Consider the following 12889-nt stretch of genomic DNA (forward strand, 5'->3'; position numbering starts at 1 on the left):
ATGATGTCGTTCAGAAGGACAATGAAAGCTGCACGACCAAACCATCTAGCTCGGAGAACAAACCTACATCAAAAATGGTCAAATTCAATGAAATAATACTCATTACTCATGTAATAGAATAACATTGAACATTGTATCCAAATCACATTAATATGTTCAAACAGAAGTCAATTAAGAAGATTAACATTAAAGCGTACATATACATACTATTTTCAGAGTTATATATTCTACCTATACAACTAGTAACATATAAGCACTAAGATTATGCATAAGTAGTACATATACAGAACTTTATATAATCAAGAAAAAAAAACAAAGTCATTGAGAATCATAATTGAAAACGTATTGTAGGACCTTGAATACAACCACCATCATCATCATTGTTACCATGAGAATGATCATTGTTCATCTTCATATGATCAGATTCATAGGCGACCATTAAGTCAATATGACTATCCATCGGGGAATAATTCAAAAGATTGATAAAACTAGAATTCATGAAATGAATAAGAAAATTATGGAAAGAGAAAAAGACGACAAAATGAGGAAAGACAGTAAATGTAAATATGCAAGAAAATCTTGAAAATTATAGTGTTTTTATAGAATAGGCGTCCTGTGTCTATCAATAGAATCTAGAACGTGAGTTTCATTTTGTTCGGAGTTTATCAACTGAATGTACCTGCACCCCCAGGTTTGAAGTTGGGATTGGGACCTAATACCATTCGTCTTAAACGTTATCATGTTCAGATAAAACCTTAGAGGATATTCGTAGGCTACTAGTATTCGATCATGGGTGTCTTCGAAGCATTGCTCGTATATCCTGGGACCAACGGGTAATGCAGTTGTTAGGAAACGGGTAATAGGTAAGGATGGCAAATCGATTGATGAAGTAGTGAAACTTCATCAGTTGAAATGGCTGGGACACGTGTTATGTATGCCCAACCACCGACTACCCCGACGTGCAATGTTTTATGGTGTGTAGGAGTAGGTTGGAAGAAAGCTACGGGCAGCCAGACCAAAACGTGGCATAAATCCATGAAGCCATTGACAATTGGACTGAGTCATGTTGATAGGTGTAGACTACCTGGTTGGGATTCGCGAGATGATAGCAACCGATGGTTAGAGACCTTGAATGACATGACTCAAAATCGTTTGCAATGGTGAAGGTGCATCCACTCTTTGTGTTCTGCCAAATTCTCATCTTCTGAATTAGTCATGTCCCTATCTTTCATTTTTCTCTTTCCAAATTTATTTCACTGGATTATACTCCTTCAATAACATCTTCAAACCCTAATCTTTCACATTAATGCTTATACTCTAACAACTTCTACCACTATGGGATTTGAATGGACAACTGCATCTCTGTGCTAATGTGGTATGGGAACTCGAACTGATGTACGTTCGTACGAAGTTCTACGTTGTGACTGACTGACTGACTCAGACAAAACATAAGTTGCTCAGCGTATATGTTGCTTACATCATTTTTAATAAGAGTTCAAATAATTTTGTTCTTAACAATCCGAATTCTATTTTGATCAGTTTTTATCGGCATATATGCCTTTGAAATGCATAGATTCGGAAATATTTTGAAGATGAATATAAGTATCAACTCATTGATCTGTCTAAAAAACTGTAACCCTTTGAATGCGAAAAGTAGTTTCTCAGGATTCTGGTCCCCGAAAGCGTTGTACGTAAGTGCTCTTGAGAGGGTCCTACTAGAATTGAAGAAACTAATCGTCATGTAGGTTGTATTCATTATGGATTGATTTGAGTTGAAGTATTAAATAGAACTAGGACATTCTGGACAGCTTTTTCATCCTAGTATAAAACCAGTCGATAATGCACACCCCATATCTTGCCAGGGATTGAACCCAGGACCTTCAGGTCTCGCTATGAACCCTTGATCATTAAAACCACTGTACCAAGCTGTTCTACAATCCATGATGAAATATTTTTCACATTAAAGTAATCCCCCAAATAAACTACTTAATCACAGTATAAACAACTGTTGAACAAAATACATATAATAAACAATGGGAAGTAACCAGTTTCATAATATCTATTATTCAGTGAAATGTAGCCATTACTTTTAATAATTCAGTTGTAATACAATAGTAATGTAATTTGCTTTTAATTACATAGAAATAAATAATAACAAAGAAACAACTGCTTAGTTGATAAAGTATTCGGTTTCAAGCCAAGAGATCGTAGATTGGAATATCACTTAGCCCTCTTTCATACAAAAGCACACACAATATGTAGTTCACATCAGATAAGATAAAACTATACTTGTTAAATGATATTCAAAGTACAGAAGTTGGAACCGTGAACCAGTTGCTCTAGTAGTATAAACGCCTGCCTAAGAGTTCAAATACTTGAACAAAGGGAACTTAGACACTCATCACAATTGTAAGTAAAAGTATATCATGAACAAAAGTTGGTTATTTGCATGAAACCCATAGAAACCGCCTGGACGTATTTGGAGCGAACGATGGGTAGTTGTCCTAGAAGTAGATACCATATTGATCGACATTCATTAACAAGGAGGATATGTAGCCTTGAAGAAACTAATATCACAAATGGAATTCGAACGCTCATCTCTATGTATTTGCGATGCCGTTTGTCTTTCATTAAACACTTGTATTCTCCTGTGGTTGACGATCACTTTTACCATTGACTAGGTGACTAAATAGAGACAATTTAAGCACTTGATGATAAGTGGCTCAGTTCACCTGAAACTAAACCTATCGATTGTAAGGATGAAATAATTTATCCTTTCAAGTTATTGCATTCTGTCAGTTAAATAAGCAATTATTCAGTTACTTGAACGGAAGTGTTAAGCTAATGTACTTGACCTCAAAACAAATGAAATCGTTATCTGATAGTCTAAATAATCTCCATACCAATAATGAGTGCTCTTATCACTAAACGTTTACAATCATATATTACGATTATTCTGAGTGTCCTAACCTAGCATTATGCACCCTAAAGATACAAATTATGGATCGACGCAACGTCATAATCTACCCCAAACCTACTCCCCTTCAAACATACTCTTGCGCCAACTAATATTCTTCACCGATGCAGTCAATAGTTTAATACATTTAATACACATTCTTCTCAACATATTAGCTATATGTATGTATTATGTAGACCTCAGTTGCAAAGCTTATTTTCGAGTGGCTCCAAATACTGGATAATGACTTTCTAACAATTTTGTGAAATCCTAACCGCCCCACTAGCTAAAATAGGTAGATTCTCCAATGAAATAGCCGTTTAGCCGAACAACACATAGGCGACTGTTAACGGGGATCCATTCTAATAGCACTTATTCTGCTCTCTTACTTAGTGCTATGCCTACACCTGCAAGTTCGGGTAGCCAGACACACGGAGGGTGTATTTCGTTGACTCTCCATTTTGGCAAGGTGAGGTCAAGTGAATGACCACACTAGGATCCTGTATGTGTGTTTCGGAAACACAGTATACATCAATGGTACGAGATTCAAGGGTTTTAGCCAAGGAGGCCTGTTGGCCGATTTGATTTAAGGTACGTACGTTGAAGGCTCCAATGTGTAGTTTGGAGCGAGGTTTTAGTAGACCTGGAGCAGTGTTTTGCTAACTAGAATCGTTGGCTATTATGAAAATTGAGGAGGAAGCCAAAGGAGGAAGTTTAGTGTTGAAAGTCGATATAGGAGGAGTAATAGGAATTGAAGAAGGAAATTGATTATGAATACAGTGATCTTCAAGGTTGCCTACTCTCACCCTTTCTCTTTCTCCTGGTGATCGACTGGATTATGAAGACGTCAACATCTGGAGGAATGCACGGGATACAGTGGACAGGCAGGATGCAGCTTGACGATTTAGACTTCGCAGATGTTCCAGCTCTTCTATCACACACGCAACAACAAATGCAGGAGAAAACGACCAGTGTAGCAGCAGCCTCAGCAGCAGTAGGTCTCAATATAAACAAAGGGAAAAGCAAGACTCTCCGATACAATACAATATGCACCAATCCAATTACACTTGACGGAGAAGCTTTGGAGGATGTGGAAATCTTTACATATCTGGGCAGCATCATTGATGAACACGGTGGATCAGATGCAGATGTGAGGGCGCGGATCGGCAAAGCAAGAGCAGCATACCTACAGCTGAAAAACATCTGGAGCTCAAAACAATTGTCAACCAACACCAAGGTTAGAATTTTCAATACAAATGTCAAGACAGTTCTTCTGTATGGGGCAGAGACGTGGAGAACTACGAAAGCCATTATCCAGAAGATACAAGTGTTTATTAACAGCTGTCTACGCAAGATACTTCGGATCCGATGGCCAGACACTATCAGCAACAAGTTACTGTGGGAGACAACAAACCAGATTCCAGCGGAGGAAGAAATCAGGAAGAAGCTCTGGAAGTGGATTGGGCACACTTTGAGGAAATCACCCAATTGTGTCACAAGACAAGCCCTCACATGGAATCCTGAAGGTCGAAGGAGAAGAGGAAGACCAAAGAACACATTACGCCGAGAAATAGAGACAGACATGAGAAGAATGAACAAGAACTGGAAAGAACTAGAAAAGAAGGCCCAGGACAGAGTGGGTTGGAGAAAGCTGGTCGGCGGCCTATGCTCTATTGGGAGTAACAGGCGTAAGTAAGTACAGTGATCTTGAGTGCTATTAGAGGTATGGCGACGGTTATCACTTCCCAGTTGCCCACACCGTGGAAGGGGCCTTCTGGAGGTACCTGTAAAGGAAATTGGGTTATTCGTGATCTTAGTGACCTGTGAGCGTGACCTCCGTGCTTAAGGGACAACTGCTTGATGTCGGTTACACACGACCTCTTTGTGGGTAACTTTTGTGTTAGCTCCGTATTTGTTGGGACCTTACCTCCGGAGATGGATATCTGTGGGATAAGGCGAGGTGTGCATAATAAGGGTAGACCTTTTCTAACCCCACCCCTCCTTGTAGGAAGACAGCATCGCTGTGATGCTGGTTGTCTGAAGGAGACACCTTACTACCGTCACATCTCTGTACAGTCAGCAGTACTACTTCGTCTTCAGACCTTGGGTTTGCTGCTTTTAGTCTTACCGATCTCCCTGGCATGGTAGGACCTTGAGGAACGATTGTTCCAGCTAGTATACCTCGATTGATTCATCACGATAGCTAAGCCCGACCACCACGTTATGGTAGCAGCAATGGTTGAGCATATATATGCCTGGTCCTACGTCGTAGCTGACTGACTGTAAAGTAAACATGAAAAATTATACTTAATTTTCGACTTACATTTCATTGAAACGTGATTTATGCATTGGAAAATGATGCATATACACCATTCGATTGCCTTGAGTAATTAAACTCACCACAAGATTGAAATCATTCTTTTAAATTGTTTCCCGACGAATGGGTATGAATAATGGGAAAGCAAATCAAAGCAAAAAGTATAAGAGAGAAAAGGAAAGAAAATAGAGAAAACATCATTATAGATTTTCCCTTGAAAAAAAATATTGATCTATATATGTATAATAATAATAATAATAATAATAAAACTGACATATTAATGAATTATGAAAAGAGATTAAACAAAAAATATGATGCCAGAAGAGACAAAATTAGAGGGATGAAAATGAGTGGGTGGGTGAGAGCAACTCTGTGTGTGTGTGTATGAAGCAACAAAGCAATGACTGAATGAAACTTGTCAGAGTGTTTTCTTAAATGAACAATCATTGAACATAAACATATACATGTGAAATAGTTAGAATTAGTCGGTAGGAAACTTTGATTAACCTACTCCTTGTTAACAAGAGAGTATCCACAGTTGGCGGGCTTAAACTTTATAGACGAGCTAATCAGAAGCTTTCGTGGGTTTTCAAGGTCACGGAGCTAAGTTCGGTACCTGATGCTTACGTACGATCGGTTTATAGCGGATTTTAGACAAGACGTGATAATTCAGCATCTACAAGAGAAGGGATTATTAAGAAGTTCCTATACTTGTCACTGTGGTACTCAAATGACTTTTTTCGCTCGATCACGATTAAGGTTAAGACCCTAACCCTAAACCCTAACCATAACCCTAAACCATACCAACAACATTGAAGCTATGTGGTCGAGGTTAAAAGAATTTTTGAGACCTTATCGTGGCTCCAGAGGTCGACTACTATGGAGTCATATGGATGAGTTCCAGTACCGTATGCACTATGATTTTAGAACTTCTGAACCTATATCTGACCTTGAGAAGTTTTTGAGCCATGTAAAAGAATAGTATCCGCTTTAATTTTACTGTATACTAACTGTCTTCTGATTGGCTAATATTTCTCAAGGTCATTTAAGATACGTTCAAAGGTCGTCCATAAAGTTTAGTCTCCCCCCCACAGTCTTTAGGAAACTGATATTTCCTGTGGAATTGAAACCTACGTTATTACAACTTCTCCAGTTTGAGATATCATCACTGAAATATATTATGCTGCGATTGACATCCTATAGGATTGAGATATTTACAATCAACTGATCAATAAGTGACCAATGTCATATCAGTATCCAGGTTTAGCTGATAGTGAGTGTTCATAGATAATAACAATAATAATTATAATGATAAAATAGAAAACTAAATCTAGTCTAGTTATCATTATTAACCTTTCGTTATTGCTCACAAATCCTAAAAATTATATGAAACAATTATTCAATGCCTCCTGATTTGGAATCAGAAGGGGTTTTGTGGAGATTTGAGTATTTTCATAGTTGAAATCATGAGTCGATTGAAACTAGACCACTATCGAATACCTGGCGACACGTCTGTTGTAAGATAACAACTCACTGAAGACAATTAGTGAACGGTTGCTCAAACTTCGTGAGTTGGTTGAAGTTAGACATTAACATCGTTGAATGCCGGCTAAGTGGTCTATCGATTAAGTGCTCTGGCGCGAGACTGGTAGGTCCTGGGTTCGAATCCCGCGAATGCGGGATCGTGGATGCGCACTGCTGAAGAGTCCCATAATAGGACGAAACGGCCTCTTGATTTGCTCAACGATTCATCAATTCATGCAATTTCGCGGTGAAGACTTACCTATTTTTATTTAAATATGAAGGTTGAATATATGTTTACCAGTGACTAACTTCAAGGGATGATTCCCAGAATTTCAGTGAAGTTCGACTACGTTGGATGTGAAGATAAATATCATTAATAGCGATGGGTGATGCTCGTCCGATATGGTTAACTGATTAGACTCAGAATTGTAAAAGATTAGATAGTGGCTCAGTGGTAGTGTTTGCTGAGAGGACTGAAGATTCTAGGTTTAATCTCTGACAGAGTTGTAAATAGGCATTATAGAGGATGAAACAACTGTCCAGCGTTTCTTTATTTTCAGTGATTATCTAGCTAGAATCAGTTCATCATGTCAACTTCAAAGTGATTAAAATACAATGTTACCAATAATAACAGATAAACACAAACATACACATATAGAGAATATCAGAAGGGGCTTTTGTGAAGATTTGTGGAGTAATTTTATGTAGTTGAAATCATGAGTCAATTGAAGCTAGATGCGCACTGCTGAGGAGTTCCACAATAGGACAAAACGGCCGTTCAGTGCTTCCAGGTTTTCCATGGTGATCTAGCGTCAATTGACTCATGATCTCAACTATGTAAAATATAGAGAATACTCAGTAAACAAAATCGATCAGAGAGAAAAACAAGGTTACAAATATATTTAGCCCAAAACTGAAAAAAAAACAACAAAGAAAGGCATGTTATGTAATCATGATTGAATGAAGATCATATTATGTCTTCATAAATCTTTTCTATTGAATAGTAATCATATTGGTTACAGACAATCCTACAACTATGTATCTATACATATATCGATCTTTCCCTCTTTGAACGATCACATTCAAAACAGAAAAAAAAACGAACAGATTACAACATATAGGTCATTTTAGGGAAACAAAACAACCAAATATACATAATTGTATCTATATATATTGATCAATTGATAGATCTATTGTTACCAATTTTTTTTAAAAAAAAGAGGTTACATTTTAAACCTTTTCCCTATCTCTCTCGCTCTCTCTCTGTCTTTCCCCCCTCCCTCTTTAAAGTAAAGATTTGTTTTGTTTTTATATAGATACTAAATTTCATGAGTTATAATTTAATTGAGAGTTTAGTTATTATCTTTTCCTTTTTTATTATTATCAGAAGGGGAGGGGGGTTTGGGTTGTGAAGCATTTTTATTAGAAAGTCAAATAACAATGGTGTTAAATAGTTGCTAATAGCAACAACAATGTCAACAATAAAAACTGGTATCACATGTATCCGAAGTTATTTGTTTAAAATTTCAACAATTTGCATGATTCATTTTAAAAAATTGAGATAAATCTTCATTGAATAATACTAATTGAATATAGTATAGATAAGTTAACAATATGTAAGGGTTAATTTTGTTATTGCTGGTGTTGTTGTTGTTGTTATTAGATGGAATCAATTATAAGTGATGATCTTTACTAGGGAGGGGGATAAGATCGTTTAATCCATTCACTAAGTGATATACAATATAGAGTTTGAAATATGTGTACTTCAGCTCAGGTTGCCACATTTCACACACACACACACACAAATGTTATGGTTTAAGACGCCAATCGATATCACGTACTAAATTTATTAGATAGAATTTCGATTAGAACTTCTTCTATTCTGTATCTACTATTTGGTCTAAAGACTAGACTTGAACAATTATACGTTCTGATTGGCACAGTTAACCTTGAGCCAATGCAAGTTACATTTCTATGGGCCTATTATTCGTACGCTATGTCTTCATCTGCTGCCATGAATCTGAAGACAAGTCAGAAGCCAGCTTCTACTATATTTATTCAAAACACATATGGGTATATATGTCTGCAAATGTCCTGCTACGGTCGAGGGTGGAGAGAGTCCGCTCTCCTTCTCAAAATGCCCTCACATGGTCACGCGTATACAGCCATTACCACGGAAGTCCTACTCAATCCCTTCTCGCGGCACTACTGTTGTTTACGAAATTGAGAGGAAAAAAAGCGAATGTCCGACGCTTTAACCGAGTTGGTGAACACGGAGGATCCACCTAGGGAAGTTGGAAAACCCTGATTCCAAACCAATGGTGCACATAGGCTCCAGAATTCTGATGGAACAAATGGCGTATGAATCAATAGTTGGTCACCAGCTACAATAGGACTGCATCTCCTTATGTTGCTCCACTGCCTTGTGGATCGAACCTTTAGGCCGAAGGCTACGAGTGTGGCCCCCTAAGAAAACTACGTGCTTCGGTCTGGGCACCCGGGCAGCATCACAGCCCACACATAAATCAAGTGACTTGTGTGGGGCATTGTATTCGGTACTCCTACAGAGCTTGAAATCATAGGGCATAACTAAAGAAAATCAACGTTTGTGGATTTACAGGAATGTTTTGAACAGTAAAAACGGAGGTGACACAAGTGTATTGACATAAAATTAGGAATATTTTAGAAGGAGATAAGATGAATGTACCTCGAAATTTGGTATTTACCGGAAATTCTGCGTACCAGTCACATGTTTTGAATCAGCAACAAAATAGAACAGAAAAAAATTATGGGAAGTATACTTTTCCTTAGATTGGCATATGGATATTCTGATCAGTGTAGTAATCTTTGACCACACACACACATACACGCACAATAAACTACAACAAACAAGCTCTAGATCTTGATATTAGACGTAATTAACTTGACTGATTGAAAAGATGAATTTGTCAGAAGGCCCGACTATAGCTGCTACTTTTGCCTACCGTGGTGACTCAACCGGGCTATATTGGTTGGAACATATGTTCCTTCAGGTCCTATCATACCAGACAGGTCGGTTGGAGAACAGTAAGACTAACAACAGAAACTTAAGGCCAAAGGGTGAAGTCATACTACTGACTGTAGAAAGGTATGTTTCTGATGTGGTGACCTCCATGATCGACTTATTAAGACTCAAATGGATCACATTTACATTAGCCATCGTTGGAAGGGCTCGACAGAACACTGTCGCTCATTCTGGAGCACATGTTTAGACTCGGATCATTTTTCAGTCCGAGCACAAAGTTGTCTGCATCTTAAAGAGCGCAGAAAAGCTACAACAAGAAAACCCCTTAGACTTCAAGTGAATGATGAAAAAGTTTGTAATATATATTTTAGGAACAACTAGAGGAGCTAATCAGCCGTAAAAATGATATCCACTTCGAGGTAGATTGGTATGATATCCAAAAAGCTGTGGAAAGAGCAGTGATATTTACTAGTAACTTATCGATAGCGTATTTCGAAACCATGGAGTAAGCAATGCCTGGGTCACTGACGATTGGATTTAGTCATCTTAATAGATACAGACTATCTGGTTGAGGTCCACGTGATTGTCGTAACCAATGGTTCGAGGTTTTGAATGACGTGGCTCAAAATTGTTTGAAATAACACATGTGTACCCATTCTTTGTTTTCTCCCAAATCCTGAGATTCAAAACTCCTCATAGCTTTTTTGTTTTTATTTCGCTAATTTATATTTTCTTTTTGAGTTGTATCTTCGATGCTTAATATTTTCTACTACCACTGATGCTGTTACTATCGCTACTATTATGAGATTTGGCCTGACAACTTCATCTCGGTGTGCTAATGGGGCATGGAAAATTGAACTAATGTATATACGTACAGGTTCTACGTCGTAACTAACTGATTTCTCGGAAGAACTCATATAGAGTGCATAAACAGCTTTTGTCTAAAAAAGAGCTATGGTCAGAACGATTTGCAACCTTATAAGAAGATTATGTTCAGAAGAAAAAAATGAGGACTGAATCATTACTTAACCCTCTTTGAATGATAACAGTTACCATCAAAAATTTGTAACTAAGTATAGGAAGAATAAAACGAATGAAATGGAGCAGCCCATGGTTGAAAGAAACCTTATCTTAATGGAGTTTTGTCATCTGAACTGGATGGTTTGGTCGTGGAGCTTTCATCGTCCTTCTGAACGACATCATCAGCACAAACTTCAGGTAGAAGTGAAGTGTTTGAATTTCTCCACTTGTGATTCACAGCTTGTCCTGTGCACCTTGATGTTGATTGGTTCTTGTTGACATGTGGAGAAATTCAAACACTTCACTTCTACCCGAAGTTTGTGTTGATGATGTCGTTCAGAAGGACGATGAAAACTCCACGACCAAACCATCCAGCTCAGAAAACAAAACTCCATCAAAATCACTCACCTGAGCTACAAATCTTCTCCACCATCTCAGAAACCTTACCTTACTAAGATTTGTCTTTAGATGTGATGAAATAACTAGAAAGACTGATTTGAAATCATATTGCTTATGTTTAATTCTTTTTTAGTGTCACAACTACTGCTTCTACTCCTCTGAGATTTGTCTTGTTGATTTTATCGTGTGGTGCTGATTTATGAAATGTGGCAACCTGAACCGATGCACGTATACGCCATGTTTTACTTTGCTTATAACTGACTAACTGATTGATAAAACTATCTACCTTAAAACGACAGATAAATTTAAGCACTTGTATAGCATACGGAGTATAAGAATCCACTGGTTAAGAACATCACATTAGTTTATAAAATCACTAATATTGGGTCAAAGACTTGAAGGAGACCGTAAGCTTTAGTGCTGTTTTCAGTAGGATAAGAGGAAGTATTCATCTTGATAATTTTACCGCGTTGTGCTGATATCTGCAACGTGGTAACTTTAACCAATGCAAATATGTACCAGGGGGTTCTATGTTATATATATAAATACATATATAATGACAAAATAAGAATGGAACCTTAGGTCGTACACATCTCACTGGTTGCCTTCCATCATCACAAAGTTGAATTTGAAAAAAACAAACAAACAGATATTAGTAAAAAGGAGAAAAACAATCCATTTTATTTTATACATACAAAGGACTGTTGCTATGTCTCCTCTCATTGGATCGCTATCTTTCACCTTTATGTCTTATAATAACAAGGCAAGGCACACCTTAGTAACAGTTAGATAAACAAATTATTTATATTGATGTCTTTTATCCTTATATTGATGTCTTTTATCCTGCTATCACTCACAATTATATATATATATATATATATATATATATATATATTGGTACAAAGGGGCACCGAATACATATGCGCCACATAAAAGAATGTCATTTCACTGAATTGTGTGAGGGCTATGATACTGCCCGGGTACCCAAACCGAAGCAGGTGGTTACCTTAGGGGACCACACACGCAGCCTTTGACCTAAAGGTCTGATCCACAATGCAGTGGAGCATCGTAAGGAGATGCAGTCCCATGGTAGCCGGTGACCAACAATAGGTTCATACGCCATTTGTTCCCTCAGAATACTGGAGCCCATGTAGACCATTGGTTTGGAATCAGGGCTTTCCAACTCTCCTAGGTGAACTTTCCGTGTCCACCAACCCGGTTAGAGCTCCGAACATTCGCTTTTCGTCCTCTCAATCGCGTAAACAACGGTGATGCCACGAGAAGACAATGAGTAGGACTTCCCTGACAGAGGCTATAAATGCGTGGCCATGTGAGAGCATTTCGAGAGGGAGAGCGGACTCTCCTTAGTCTCGGCCGCACCAGGGCATTTGGGGGCTTATATATATTCACTTTAAATGTAATATCGAGGATAAACGGATATTAGTTTTACCAGCTACTACACTGAGAACACCTGTTTCAACGTCAGTGGACATTCATGGTCACTATTCTCTTGTTACAATGAAGAGTGTTTTGTATGTATGCAGAAAGACAGCAGAAGCTTTACAATTAAAGTATCTAGTTCAGCATTCAGTACAACTCAAACAAACAATCAACCGCCAAAGCTACAAGAAATCATTTTTATCATTCCAAGAATAGAATATTCTGAATT

Source organism: Schistosoma mansoni, chromosome W (genome assembly GCF_000237925.1).
Source record: "Schistosoma mansoni strain Puerto Rico chromosome W, complete genome".
Lineage (NCBI taxonomy): Eukaryota > Metazoa > Platyhelminthes > Trematoda > Strigeidida > Schistosomatidae > Schistosoma > Schistosoma mansoni.